The following is a 16,269-nucleotide window of genomic DNA, read 5'->3' on the forward strand; positions in this document are numbered from 1 at the left end:
CCCATTTGAGACCAAGCTTTAACTTCCTGACTGATGTCTTGAGATGTTGCTTCAATATCCACATAATCCACATAATTATCCTACCTCATGATGCCATCTATTTTGTGAAGTGCACCAGTCCCTCCTGCAGCAAAGCACCCCCACAACATGATGCTGCCACCCCCGTGCTTCACGGTTGGGATAATGTCGGAGAACCTTGGACGGCCCTCAAACCAAGGGCTCAGTTTCTTGCAGGACAGGCGGAGTGGGAGGTGACTGATAGAAAGCCAGACACGATCCCCAGGGTTGAACACAGGGGTCGCATTGCGGGGGTGATCTGCCTGCTCCTTTCAACGGCGGACGGCTGCGGGCCCGAACCACTCATTAACCGCAGGAGCTTCGGTCTGGCTCGGGGTCCACAGAGCCAGGGCCGGCTGAAAACCCAGAACACACTGGAAGGGGGTCAACCCAGTGGAGGAATGATGTAGCGAGTTCTGGGAGTGCCCACTCTCCCTGCTGGTCCTGACAATGACTCCTCAGGAACCTCCCCAGCTCCTGGCTCATCTCCACCTGCCCGTTTAACTGAGCCCGGTATGCGGAAGTGAGGCTGTCCGTGACCCTGAGCTTCTCCATAAAGGCTTTCCATACCCATGACGTGAATTGGGGACCACGGTCGGAGATAATATCATCTGGAAAGCCATAATGCCGAAAGACCTGCTGGAAAGTGCATCAGTGACCTGGAGAGCAGTAGGGAGACCAGAAAGAGGGATTAAACGATTGGATTTGGAAAATCGATCCACAAACACCAAAATGGTGATGAAACCGTCAGAGGAGGGGAGATCAGTAACAAAGTCAAAGGATAGATGGGACCAGAGATGCTGAGGCACAAAAAGGGGAATGAGCTTCCCTGCTGGAGTGTTCCGAGGGGATGTGGTTTGGGCACATACGGAACAGGAGTTGACATAGCGAGTGACATCCTGTGCTAAGGTGGGCCACCAGTATTTCCCAGGGATTGATTGGGAAGTGCGAGAAATACCTGGATGTCCAGTGGCGACAGCTGGGTGTTCCCAAGTCAGCAGCCAGTCCTTTATCCCTGTAGGAACGTAAATAAGCTCGGAAGGACAGTTAGTGGGTGCGGGCTCCCTCTCTAGAGCCTGGCGGATGTCCACAGCTCCAAAGGAGCTACGACTCGGGAGGATGGGATTATAGGCACATTCTGGACAAGACCCTCTCCGGAATCGTAGACTCGGGACAGGGCATAGGCCTTGGTGTTCTTGGAACCTGGGCGGTAGCTCAGTGTGAAGTCAAACCTTGAAGAAATGTGTCAACCTTGCTTGGCCAGATTCAGCCTCCTCGATGTCCGTATGTACTCCAGGTTTCGATGGTCGGTGAGAATGACAAATTGATCCTTGGCGCCCTTCAGCTAGTGTCTCCACGCCCTAATGTCAAATTCACTACCAGGAGCTCACATCGACCGACATTGTAATTCCTCTTTGCAGGTAATAGTTTCTTTGAGTAAAAAGCACATGGGTACAACTTCTGTGGATTACTCTGTCGTTGAGGCAGAACTGCCCCCACACCTACCTCTAAAGCAACCACCTCCATCACAAAAGATTTTGTGGGATCAGGATGTTTGAGCAATGGGGCGGAGGTGAAACGTCCCTTGAGTAGTCAGAGGGCCTTGTCGGCTGCTGGGCTCCACACCAACCTACGGGGGCCTCCCTTAAGGAGAGAGGTGAAAGGAGCGGCAACAGAGCTGAAGTTCCTGATGAAACGGCGGTAGAAGTTGGCAAACCCCAAAAACCGTTGTATACCCTTTATGGTGGTTGGGACTTGCCATGACCTGACCGCATCTACCTTCTTGTCATCCATCCTCACTCCCTGCGGACTGATTTGGTAGCCTAAGAAGGAGACAGCCCTCTGATGAAATTGGCACTTCTCAGCCTTGACGAACAGATGGTTAGCCGGGAGGCGTTCCAGGACTGTTCAAACGTGAGTGATGTGATTCTCCAGGGCAGCCGAGAAGTTCAAGAAGTCATCGATATACACGACCACCTGGCATCAGAGCATGTCCCTGAACACCTCGTTAACAAATGCCTGGAACACTGATGGAGCATTGGCTCAGCCAAATGGCACCACCAAGTACTTGTAGTGACCAGACATCATGCTAAACGCTTTCCCCCTCCCGGATGCAGATGAGATTGTAAGCACTCTGTAAGCACTCCGCAGGTCCAGTTTGGTAAAGAAGCACTGTTGCTACTCTCACTAGGAGTGACCATCCTGAAAAGATGACATCCAAGAGGCACTCCAACAAGAGGCTTTGTTGGAGTGCCTCTTGGATGTCATCTTTTCAGGATGGTCACTCCTAGTGAGAGTAGCAACAGTGCTGAAATGTCTTACCGTGGACTAACTTTTATATTTATATATATATTTTATTTTTTTACCTCCTTTTTGTCCCCAATTTCGTGGTATCCAATTGGTAGTAGTGACTGTCTTGTCTCATCGCTACAACTCCCGTACGGGCTCGGGAGAGACAAAGGTCGAGAGCCACACAACCCAACCAAATCAAATCAAATCAAATTTTATTTGTCACATACACATGGTTAGCAGATGTTAATGCGAGTGTAGCGAAATGCTTGTGCTTCTAGTTCCGACAATGCAGTAATAACCAACAAGTAATCTAACTAACAATTCCTAAACTACTGTCTTATACACAGTGTAAGGGGATAAAGAATATGTACATAAGGATATATGAATGAGTGATGGTACAGAGCAGCTTAGGCAAGATACAGTAGATGGTATCGAGTACAGTATATACATATGAGATGAGTATGTAAACAAAGTGGCATAGTTAAAGTGACTAGTGATACATGTATTACATAAGGATGCTGTCAGGACCCGGTTTCGAACCTGGGTCTCCGGAGTGAGAAACAGTCACTTAACCAACTGAGCCACGAATAGACAGCAGAACCCAGAAGATGAGGCAGACACAGCAGTACTTAAGACGGTGTATTTAATGAAGAAAAACTCCTAAAATAAAAAATGGCAAATCCAAAAGGTGGTAGGTAAAACACAAAAAAACCTAAAAAGAAACTCACTAAAACTAAACAAAAACAAAAAACAGAATACTACAAGAACTTCACCCGGAAACGACAAGAGCACACAGAACACTAGGGCAGGGTGCCAACATACAAACACAGAGCACAGAACTGAGGGAAACAAAGGGTTTAAATACAATCAGGGGAAACGAGACACAGGTGCAAACAATAATGGGGATCAAGGGAAAACACAGGGACAAAAAGCACAATGGGGACATCTACTGACAAAAACACGGAACAACCCTGGCCAAATCCTGACAGAATCCCCCTAGGAACGGCTCCTGACGTTCCTACCAGCTCTCTCAGGGTGGAGGACCCTGAACTGACGAATGAGGTCAGGGTCCAGGATGTCTTTGGCAGGAACCCAGGAGCGCTCCTCAGGACCGTAGCCTTCCCAGTCCACCAGATACTGCCAGGACCGCTGCACCCGGCGGGAATCCAGTATCCGGTGGACAGTATAAGCCGGCTGGCCTCCAATGACACGAGGCGGAGGGGGAGGTCTGTCTGCCGGGACAAGGGGAGAAAAACAACAGGTTTTAACAAAGACACATGAAATGTGGGATTAATCTTAAGGGATCTGGGTAAGTGTAGGCGATAAGAAACTGGGTTAACTCTCCTGGCAACCTTGAAGGGACCGATGTATTTTTGGGACAGCTTGCGAGACTCCACCCGTAGAGGTAAGTCTCTTGTGGAGAGCCAGACTCTCTGGCCGGGGCGCAGGGTAGGCCCGGGACGGCGACGTCTGTTGGCTTGTTGTTGATACCTCTGTGAGGAACGCATCAGATTAAGACGGGTCTTCCTCCACATAAGCCGACAGCGTCTGACGAATCTCAAGGCTGAAGGCACTCTGACTTCTGCCTCCTGGTCTGGGAACAATGGAGGAGCATAGCCAAACTGACACTCGTGCGGGGACATACCAGTGGAGGAGGAGCGCAAGGTGTTGTGCGCGTATTCGGCCCAAACAATAAAGGATGACCATGTGGACGGGTTGTCACGAGTCATACATCGGAGGGTGGTTTCCAGCTCTTGATTCATCCTCTCTGTTTGGCCGTTGGACTCCGGATGGTACCCTGAAGATAGACTGGCAGAAGCCCCCATGAGTTGGCAGAAGGCCTTCCAAAACCTTGAGGCGAACTGGGGACCTCTGTCAGAAACCACATCTTGAGGAATGCCGAAGACTCGGAACACATGATTAATTACCAACTCAGCCGTTTCCTTGGCAGAAGGTAACTTAGTCAGAGGGACGAACCTGGCCGCCTTTGAAAACCTGTCGATTATGACTAGGATAGTAGTATTGCCATGGGATGGAGGAAGTCCAGTAATAAAGTCCAATGATATATGGGACCAGGGTCTGTGGGGAACAGGTAAAGGGTGAAGGAGTCCTTGAGGGCGGAGGTGAGAAGATTTGCCCTGGCAGCACACGGGGCAGGCATTGACGAAAGTGGCAACGTCTTCTCTTATGGTAGGCCACCAGAATTTACGCTGGATGAACTCCAAGGTGCGACCTACGCCCGGATGACAGGTGAGGCGAGAGGAGTGCCCCCACAGAAGGACCTGAGTCCTCACTGCCTTGGGGACAAACAACCGATTGGCAGGACCTCCTTTAGGGTCCGGTTCGCTAGCTTGAGCACGTCTCACGGTATCCTCAACTTGCCACGAGATCGGAGCCACAATCTTAGCAGCAGGAAGGACAGGCATGTCCGTGTCATCTCGAATGGCAGGAGCGTAGACTCGGGACAGGGCATCCGGTTTGAGATTCTTCGACCCGGGCCGATAGGTGAGGATAAACTGGAATCGATTGAAGAAAAGAGACCATCTAGCTTGTCTAGAGTTCAATCGCTTCGCCTGCTGGATATACTCCAGATTCTTGTGGTCCGTAAGCACTTGAAACGGGTGAGAAGCCCCCTCGAGCCAGTGTCTCCATTCCTTCAATGCCATCTTAACCGCTAGGAGTTCACGATCCCCCACATCGTAGTTCCTCTCAGTCGGGGTAAGCCGGTGTGAGAAGAAAGCGCACGGATGAAGCTTCTTGTCTTCACCCCTCTGAGACAGGACAGCTCCAACACCAACCTCTGATGCGTCTACCTCCACCACAAATGGTTCATCCGTAGTCGGTAGTATCAGGATGGGAGCAGAGAGGATGCGCTGCTTGAGTCCTTGGAAGGCCGTCTCAGCTTCTCTTCCCCAAGAAAACCTTGCATTGCCACCTTTGGTTAAAGCTGAGAGAGGAGCTGCCACCAAACTGAAGTTCTTGATGAACTTGCGGTAAAAGTTTGTGAAGCCCAGGAAACGCTGAACATCCTTAACGGATTTGGGGGTGGGCCAATCCGCTACCGCCCCTACCTTCCTAGGGTCCATTTGGATTCGACCGGGTTCCACTACAAATCCCAGGAATTGTACTCGGGATGAATGGAATTCACATTTTTCCGGCTTAACGTACAGATGGCTGTCCAGGAGGCGTTTGAGTACTTGTCTGACATGCTTAGTGTGTTCTTGAAGGGAGCTCGAAAAGATGAGGATGTCATCCAAGTAAACGAACACAAATATGTTAAGCATATCCCTAAGCACATCGTTTATGAGCGCTTGGAACACCGCTGGGGCGTTGGTCAGGCCGAAGGGCATCACCAAGTATTCATAGTGACCAGTAGGCGTGTTGAAAGCGGTCTTCCACTCGTCACCAGGTCTGATCCGCACAAGATGGTATGCGTTCCGCAGGTCAAGCTTAGTGAAAACAACTGCTTCCTGGAGCAGCTCGAAGGCTGTGGCCATAAGGGGTAGCGGGTAACGGTTACGGACGGTTATGTCATTGAGTCCCCGGTAGTCGATGCAAGGACGTAACCCACCGTCTTTCTTGGCCACAAAGAAGAACCCTGCTCCCGCCGGGGAGGTGGATGGACGCATGAGACCTGCTTCCAGAGAGTCCTTGATATAGGTATCCATAGCAGCTCGTTCGGGTGGAGATAGGGAAAAGATCCGACCCCTGGGGGGGCAAGTGCCCGGAAACAGGTCGATGGGGCAATCGTAAGATCTATGGGGTGGTAGCATGGTGGCCCTCTGTTTGCTAAACACCAGTTTGAGGTCATGGTAACACTCGGGAACTCGGGTCAGATCGATGGATTCTAAAGACTCGGGAGTAGAACTCGGGGAATTCTGGAAAATACAAGTAGCTTGGCACGTAGGACCCCACTGCTTGATAGTGCCCACAGACCAGTCGATGTGAGGGTTATGGCTGTGAAGCCAGGGGTATCCAAGGACGAGAGGGAACTCGGAACAGGAGATCAAATGAAAGTTCATCAATTCCTGGTGTTGTGAAACTGAAAGTCTCAAGGAGGTAGTGACATGAGTGACAAGTCCAGATCCCAAAGGGCTTCCATCCAATGTAGTAACCCTCATGGGGTCACTTAGAGGTTCAGAGGGAACGCCATTCTTCTTCGCCCAGACACCATCCATGAAGTTACCTGCGGCTCCAGAGTCTACCAAGGCTTGAAGGTGAAGCTTGTGGTTGTCCCAGGAGAGGGTGACTGGAATGAGCAGACGGGAGTTGGACGGATGGGAGGAGGTTATGTTTCCCGTTACAGTTCCCCCCGGTCTGTACGGGACAGAGCGTTTCCCTGGAGCCTGGGACACGTGGAACGGAAATGGCCCGGTTTGCCGCAATATAGACAGCGCGCTCCCTCATCCGGCGGTCTCTCTCAGCCTGGGAGATGCGTCCAATCTGCATGGGTTCCGGTGGAGCCAGCGATGATAAAGGTGGGGACTCGGAGCTGGGACTGATAGGGGCTAGAGGTCTACGGTTGAGTTCTCTCTCTCTCAGACGCTGGTCAATGCGTGAGGCCAACTTGATCAGGGACTCGAGATTGTCCGGTGGTTCCCGAGTGGCCAGTTCATCTTGGATAGTGTCGGAAAGGCCTTTCAGAAAGCACACCGTGAGCGCCTCGTTGTTCCAGCCACTCGCTGCTGCCACCGTGCGGAACTGGATGGCATAGTCCGTCACGCTGCGCCAACCTTGATGGAGAGTCAGGAGCTGTTTGGCTGAGTCAGAACCACTGCTTGGGCCTTGAAACACTCGTTTGAATTCCTCAGCAAAGGCAGAGTAGCTGGCACAGCAGGAACTATGGGCATCCCACACAGCAGTAGCCCAGGCCAGGGCTTTTTCCGACAGCAGGGTGATGATATATGCGATCTTAGACCGGTCGGTGGGAAATGACGAGGGTTGCAGCTCAAAGGAGAGAGAACATTGAGTGAGAAACCCTTTACAAGCACTTGGATCACCTGAGAACCGTTGGGGAGGTGGAAGACGAGGTTCAGCCAGGGGGTTAACTGCCATGGGTACGTGAACTTGAGGTACTGGGACGGGAACTGTTGCCGGGGTAAGTCGATCAGATACTTGCTTAATGGAAGTCAGCATCTCCGACAGAAGATGAGAATGTCTAGCCATTAAGGCCTCTTGCTGAACCAGGGCGGCTTCGTGGCGTTGGACAGTCTCCTGGTGGTGGGACAGCGTGGCAAAAGGTCCTGGGAACTGGCTGCCTCTGGGTTCATTTTTGGCTCTGTGTTTCTGTCAGGACCCGGTTTCGAACCTGGGTCTCCGGAGTGAGAAACAGTCACTTAACCAACTGAGCCACGAATAGACAGCAGAACCCAGAAGATGAGGCAGACACAGCAGTACTTAAGACGGTGTATTTAATAAAGAAAAACTCCTAAAATAAAAAATGGCAAATCCAAAAGGTGGTAGGTAAAACACAAAAAAACCTAAAAAGAAACTCACTAAAACTAAACAAAAACAAAAAACAGAATACTACAAGAACTTCACCCGGAAACGACAAGAGCACACAGAACACTAGGGCAGGGTGCCAACATACAAACACAGAGCACAGAACTGAGGGAAACAAAGGGTTTAAATACAATCAGGGGAAACGAGACACAGGTGCAAACAATAATGGGGATCAAGGAAAAACACAGGGACAAAAAGCACAATGGGGACATCTACTGACAAAAACACGGAACAACCCTGGCCAAATCCTGACAGATGCAGTCGATGATATAGAGTACAGTATGTATATACCTATGCATATGAGATGAATAATGTAGGGTAAGTAACATTATATAAGGTAGCATTGTTTAAAGTGGCTAGTGATATATTTACATAATTTCCCATCAATTCCCATTATTAAAGTGGCTGGAGTTGAGTCAGTGTCAGTGTGTTGGCAGCAGCCACTCAATGTTAGTGGTGGCTGTTTAACAGTCTGATGGCCTTGAGATAGAAGCTGTTTTTCAGTCTCTCGGTCCCAGCTTTGATGCACCTGTACTGACCTCGCCTTCTGGATGATAGCGGGGTGAACAGGCAGTGGCTCGGGTGGTTGATGTCCTTGATGATCTTTATGGCCTTCCTGTAACATCGGGTGGTGTAGGTGTCCTGGAGGGCAGGTAGCTTGCCCCCGGTGATGCGTTGTGCAGACCTCACTACCCTCTGGAGAGCCTTGCGGTTGAGGGCGGAGCAGTTGCCGTACCAGGCGGTGATACAGCCCACCAGGATGCTCTCGATTGTGCATCTGTAGAAGTTTGTGAGTGCTTTTGGTGACAAGCCGAATTTCTTCAGCCTCCTGAGGTTGAAGAGGCGCTGCTGCGCCTTCTTCACGATGCTGTCTGTGTGAGTGGACCAATTCAGTTTGTCTGTGATGTGTATGCCGAGGAACTTAAAACTACCCTCTCCACTACTGTTCCATCGATGTGGATAGGGGGGTGTTCCCTCTGCTGTTTCCTGAAGTCCACAATCATCTCCTTAGTTTTGTTGACATTGAGTGTGAGGTTATTTTCCTGACACCACACTCCGAGGGCCCTCACCTCCTCCCTGTAGGCCGTCTCGTCGTTGTTGGTAATCAAGCCTCCCACTGTTGTGTCGTCTGCAAACTTGATGATTGAGTTGGAGGCGTGCGTGGCCACGCAGTCGTGGGTGAACAGAGAGTACAGGAGAGGGCTCAGAACGCACCCTTGTGGGGCCCCAGTGTTGAGGATCAGCGGGGAGGAGATGTTGTTACCTACCCTCACCACCTGGGGGCGGCCCGTCAGGAAGTCCAGTACCCAGTTGCACAGGGCGGGGTCGAGACCCAGGGTCTCGAGCTTGATGACGAGCTTGGAGGGTACTATGGTGTTGAATGCCGAGCTGTAGTCGATGAACAGCATTCTCACATAGGTATTCCTCTTGTCCAGATGGGTTAGGGCAGTGTGCAGTGTGGTTGAGATTGCATTGTCTGTGGACCTATTTGGGCGGTAAGCAAATTGGAGTGGGTCTAGGGTGTCAGGTAGGGTGGAGGTGATATGGTCCTTGACTAGTCTCTCAAAGCACTTCATGATGACGGAAGTGAGTGCTACGGGGCGGTAGTCGTTTAGCTCAGTTACCTTAGCTTTCTTGGGAACAGGAACAATGGTGGCCCTCTTGAAGCATGTGGGAACAGCAGACTGGTATAGGGATTGATTGAATATGTCCGTAAACACACCAGCCAGCTGGTCTGCTCATGCTCTGAGGGCGCGGCTGGGGATGCCGTCTGGGCCTGCAGCCTTGCGAGGGTTAACACGTTTAAATGTTTTACTCACCTCGGCTGCAGTGAAGGAGAGACCGCATGTTTCCGTTGCAGGCCGTGTCAGTGGCACTGTATTGTCCTCAAAGCGGGCAAAAAAGTTATTTAGTCTGCCTGGGAGCAAGACATCCTGGTCCGTGACTGGGCTGGATTTCTTCCTGTAGTCCGTGATTGACTGTAGACCATGCCACATGCCTCTTGTGTCTGAGCCGTTGAATTGAGATTCTACTTTGTCTCTGTACTGACGCTTAGCTTGTTTGATAGCCTTGCGGAGGGAATAGCTGCACTGTTTGTATTTGGTCATGTTACCAGATACCTTGCCCTGATTAAAAGCAGTGGTTCGCGCTTTCAGTTTCACGCGAATGCTGCCATCAATCCACGGTTTCTGGTTAGGGAATGTTTTAATCGTTGCTATGGGAACGACCTAATGAACTCGCACACCGAATCAGCGTATTCGTCAATGTTGTTATCTGACGCAATACGAAACATGTCCCAGTCCACGTGATGGAAGCAGTCTTGGAGTGTGGAGTCAGCTTGGTCGGACCAGCGTTGGACAGACCTCAGCATGGGAGCTTCTTGTTTCAGTTTCTGTCTGTAGGCAGGGATCAGCAAAATGGAGTCGTGGTCAGCTTTTCCGAAAGGGGGCGGGGCAGGGCCTTATATGCGTCACGGAAGTTAGAGTAACAGTGATCCAAGGTTTTTCCACCCCTGGTTGCGCAACCGCCCTGCTTCTTAACACAGTGCGCATCCAACCCGGAAGCCAGCCGCACCAATGTGTCGGAGGAAACACCCGTACACCTAGCGACCTGATCAGCGTGCACTGCGCCCGACCCACCACAGGAGTCGCTAGTGCGCAATGAGACAAGGATATCCCTACTGGCCAAACCCTCCCTAACCCGGATGACACTTGTGCGTCACCAATTGTGCGTCACCCCATGGACTTCCCGGTCGCGGCCGGCTGCGACAGAGCCTGGGCTCAAACCCAGAGTGTCTGGTGGCACAGTTAGCACTGTGATGCAGTGCCTTAGACCACTGCGCCACCCATGAGGTCATGGACTGACTTTTAGAGATACTTTGGTAACCCTTTCCAGCTTATGCAAGGCAACAATTCTTAATCTTAAGTCTTCTGAGATCTATTTTGTTAGAGGCATGGTTCACATCAGGCAATGCTTCTTGTGAATAGCAAACTCAAATTTTGTGAGTCTTTTTTATGGGGCACTGCAGCTCCAACCAAAATCTCCAATCTTGTCTCATTGATTTGACTCCAGGTTAGCTGACTCCTGACTCCAATTAGCTTTTGGAGAAGTCATTAGCCTAGGGGTTCTATTAAGGCACAAGGCGAGACCCAGATGCAGACACAGGAGGCAGATGGTTAGAGTCTTTGATATTTATTAACAATCCAAAAGAGGTAGGCAAGAGAATGGTCTTGGACAGGCAAAAAGGTCAAAACCAGTTCAGAGTCCAGGAGGTACAGAGTGGCAGGCAGGCTCGAGGTCAGGCAGGCAGGAATGGAGTCCAGAAAACAGGCAAGGGTCAAAACCAGGAGGACTAGTAAAAGAGAAATAGAAAGTAGGAGCACGGGAAAACACACTGGTTGACTTGAAAACATACAAGATGAACTGGCACAGAGAGACTGGAAACATAGGGATAAATACACTGGGGGGAAAAGCGACACCTGGAGGGGGTGGAGACAAACACAAGAAACAGGTGAAACAGATCAGGGCGTGACAGGTTCACATACTTTTTCCAACCTACACAGTGAATTTTTAATTGATGAATTCAATATAGACAAGAAAAATACAATAATGTGTGTGTTATTATTTTAAGCACACTGTGTTTGTCTATTGTTGTGACTTAGATGAAGATCAGATCAAATTGTATGTCAAATATATGCAGAAATCCAGGTAATTCCAAAAGGTTCACATACTTTTTCTTGCCACTGTATATATTTACAAATATATATATATATATATCGGGGATTGGAAATGATGCAAACAACTACTTTGATGGAAGCTACTATCTATATTCAATATTAAAGCTACCCCCCTATCACTTTCGCAGTCAAAAAGCAAGCCGAGAACTAACGCTAAGATTTTTATTTAAACATGACTTAAAACTTGTAACATTAACATAATAAAAACAGTTCTGTAGGTATGAGGTTTGTGCAGTAGGCCTGATATATTTTCACAGCATATTGGCTATATGCCTGGCCTGCCAATATTGTTCTTCTCAGACCATATTATATTTCCAAACTCAAGCTTTGATCACAAAATAGATCAGTCATGATGAGCATAAACTGAAATAATTTGCAAATAATTCGCTTTTTTATTTTACTGGACTGATGGTACCGGCATCTGATGGTCATGGTGCTTTCAAGACAACTGGGAATTCAGAAAAAAACGAAATCAAATCATGATGTTACTGAACTTCAGGTTGGAAAGTCGGAGCTTTAGAAAGATACCAGAGTTTCAGAGTTTGATTACTTTTCCCTAGTCAGATCTCGGTTTTTTTTCTCAGTTCCCATTTGTCTTGGACGCACTGAAGGCGGAGATTTCCGAGTTCCGAGGTGTTTTTAACACGGCATTAGTCTCAGCAGAGACAAATTCCTGTAGTTCCTATGACCAGAGAAAGTGAACTACTCCTAACACGACGAGCTGCTAATAATAATATCAATACACTTGTCTACTCATTCATTGCAGCTGCAACGCGAGTGGAAGTAGAGAAGAGCGTTTTATGTTTGTAATAGCGTTGAATAAAAACTGTGTTGATAGTTCTGGATAAAACGTAGACATGAACTCACTCATAACATCAGCACTTTGCTGTATTCTTTGACAGCCTCTCTTTCTGATCATGGTTTTAAAAGTTATGAAATCTCATGCAGGCTTGTATCTCATTTCGCTGTGTCCGGAGTCGTGGATGCTGTAGTGAGGCACGGTGATTTAAGCTATCCGATTGTCCAGCACAGTAGACGCAGTCGTTTTAGCAGATCTCCCAGTTCGTCGGGTAGAGTTTTTCTTTTCAGACAAATGAAATGTTCAAAATGCGAACAGTTTGCCTACTTGGTGTGCAGGGCTTCTGAATCAAGTGCAGCTACCTTCAACAGTGCAACACGAAAAAAAAGAGCGCAAGTCTTCATGCTTGTATCGTTGGCTTTTCTACAAAAATGTCTGGCTTCAGTATTAGTCAGAAACATTTATTCCAGTGCCAAAATGGACTAAAAAGTGTAAATTGACAAATGTTGGGCATGAATCAGTATATTCCAAAATAGCGATGTGAGATATGTGTTTTGTGAGCCAATGCTAACTAGTATTAGCGCAATGAAAACCATAGACTTGCGCTAACACTGGTTAGGAATTTGCGCATCCTTCAAACTGCACGCAGAGACATAAAAATTGTATCCACGATTTCATCTAACTATGGGGAAGAAGATAAAGGGCCTCATTACCAAAATCCCAAAGTATCCCTTTAACCATCATAAAGTCGATCATGTCGTTGTAACTTATTACATTGTATCATGTTGTTGTGTGATCTGAGCCTTGGTGCTTTAGTGATGATGGTCAACTTATATGGAATTCTGTTAAAGACTCCAACCACACAAACCATATACTATTTTCTCTGCTGCCGCTCGGAAAGAGGTACCGTGCATCAAGTCTGACACCAACTGGTTATTGAACAGCTTCTATCCCCAAGCAATACGACGGATAAATAGCTAATAAAATAGCTACACGGACTATCTGAGTTAACCTTTATCGACCTTTTTATTTCAATTTCTCTATGCACACTCACACACACTGTCACTCCAACACCTAAACAAAAACTCACTCCACCATTTGCTCACTCACACATAATAATGCACATACAATTACAGTGACTCTACACACCCGCACACCCACTCACATACAAGCTGCAGCTAGTCTGTTTATCTTATATCCTGTTGCCTAGTCACCTCACCCGTATATATATATATATGAGGCAATTCAAACCTCATTTATATATATATATATATATATATACACATATATATATATATATCCATCACTCCAGTATCCCTGCACATTGTACATATGGTATTGGAACTTACTTAAAATATATATTTCCTGTATATGGTATGCTTACTTACAGCATCCTCTGATATACAGTTAATGATAGATAGCCTAAGTAACTGAAAGATTAGGCAACATATGGTGTTTTCTTCCCAATCTGTCATCAATCCTGCCACTACTCAAAGGGAATGGGTATGACTGATTTACAGTGGCTCTAGAAACTATTCATACCTCTTGACTTACACATTTTGTTGTGTTACAGCCCAAATTCAAAATGGATTACACACATTTTTGTCCACCCTTCTACACACAATACCCCATAATGACAAAGTGAAAACTAAACACTGAAATATCTCATTACACAAGTACCTTTGGCAGCAATTACAGCTGTGAGTTTTTCTGGGTAAGTCTCTAAGCTTTGCACACCTGGATAGTACAATTTTTGCCCATTATTCTTTAAAATTCTTCAAGCTCTGTCAAATTGGTTGTTGATCATTGCTAGATAACCATTTTCATGTCTTGCCATAGATTTCCAAGCAGATTTAAGTCAAAACTGTAATTTGGCCACTTGGGAACATTCACTGTCTTCTTGGTAAGCAGCTCCAGTGTAGATTTGGCATTGTGTTTTAGGTTATTGTCCTGCTGAAAGGTGAATTCCTCTCCCCGTGTCTGGTGGAAAGCAGACTGAACCAGAATTTCCTCTAGCTCCATTCCATTCCATTTCTTTTTTATCCTGAAAAACTCTCCAGTCCTTAATGATTACAAGCATACCCATAACATGATGCAGTCACCACTATGCTTAAAAATATGAGGATTGGTACTCAGTAATGTGTTGTATTGGATTTGCCCCAAACATAACAAACATTGCATTCTGGGCAAAAAGCCACATTTTTTGCTGTATTACTTTAGTGCCTTGTTGCAAACAGGATCCATGGTTTGGAATATTTGTATTCTGTACAGGCTTTCTTCTTTTCACTCTGTCCATTTGGTTAGTATTGTGGAGTAACTTCAATGTGATTAATCCATCCTCAGTTAAACTCTATAACTGTTTTAAAGTCACCATTGGCCTCATTGTGAAATCCCTGACCGGTTTCCTTCCTCTCCGGCAACTGAGTTAGGAAGGACACCTGTATCTTTGTAGTGACTGGGTGTATTGATACACCATCCAAAGTGTAATTAATAACTTCACCATGCTCAAAGGGATATCCATTATCTGCTTTTAATTTTTTCAAATTTGCAAGACATTGGAAAACCTCCCTGGTCTTTGTGGTTAAAACTGTGTTTGAAATTCAACAGAGGGACCTTAAAGATAAAATGTAATGTATGTGTGGGGTAGAGAGATGAGGCTGTAACAACAAAATGTCAAGTCAACGGGTATGAATACTTTCCGAAGGCACTGTATGATAGAGAAAGTATGTCCTCCAGTGTTCAACCTGAGCAGTAGCAAGCCTATGGCTACTAGAATAATCGTCTCTCCTCAAAGCTGCTCTGTGGCGGAGATACAGCGACTGTGAGAAGAGACAACTAATTCTATTTGTTTGGGAAACGCTAATCTCACCTGCCAGACTTTACATTACTTTTATGGTAAATTCAGAGACATTTGTCTGGCTCTGTGAGATAAGAACAATTATTGGAGTGGCTGCAAAGCCAATATAACAATGCAATGACATGGTTAACAGTGTTACACTAACTGTGGAATAACATCCATCATAATCTTAAACCGCTTTTATAAGGGTATGAAGATCATATGACACACTTATGATATGACTATTGTATAAAGGCAATTCAAACCTCATACTTTAAATGTCTTGTAGAAGCCTTGCATACATACTGTGCAACATTAGCAGAAACCTTCACTCTGCCTTGGGGCAACGTTTCTTTTATCAGAAACTTTAACTCTGCCTCAGAGCAGTTTCCTCTACCAAATGTTTCCCACTGGAGATGAACATTTCAGAATTTGTACCCTAAGGACTTGAATACTGGAACTAAATTAACATGAAAAGTCAAAGTGTCAAAAAGACAAAAAAAAGTTTGTATTAAAATGACAATGCTGTATTTTTATTTCACTTTGGTGTACAGTCAACATTACAAGAGCAGCATGTCTTTTTACAATAAAATAATTACAATTACAACAATAATAGAAATAACAATACCATAAAATAGCCAAATTGAGTAATTTCACACTTGATAACATATTGTCTATTATATTTTCTGTTTTAAAACTAAATAGATAATTTATGTACGGAATGATGTATGATTCCTGTTGAGTGACCATCATATCACTCACGTTCTCTTTGGTGACAGGTATCAGTTTGAATGTGGTCAAATACAGAGGAACATGACATGGGTCTCAATTAGGGTTGCAAAGGGAGGGTATATTACTGGAAACTTTCAAAGTTTACCAGTAAACTACCAGAATGTTGGTATCTTTCAAGAATTTTCTGTAATCTACCAAAATACATCTAGTGGCCCTTTTTGGTACCTCATATTATCACAGGTGTCTGTAATTACCTCTGGCACTCTGTGTGGCTTTATCACAGGTAAAATATAAAATAGAATGCCAAAGCTGTA

The sequence above is a fragment of the Oncorhynchus masou genome, chromosome 12 (assembly GCF_036934945.1).
Source record: "Oncorhynchus masou masou isolate Uvic2021 chromosome 12, UVic_Omas_1.1, whole genome shotgun sequence".
Lineage (NCBI taxonomy): Eukaryota > Metazoa > Chordata > Actinopteri > Salmoniformes > Salmonidae > Oncorhynchus > Oncorhynchus masou.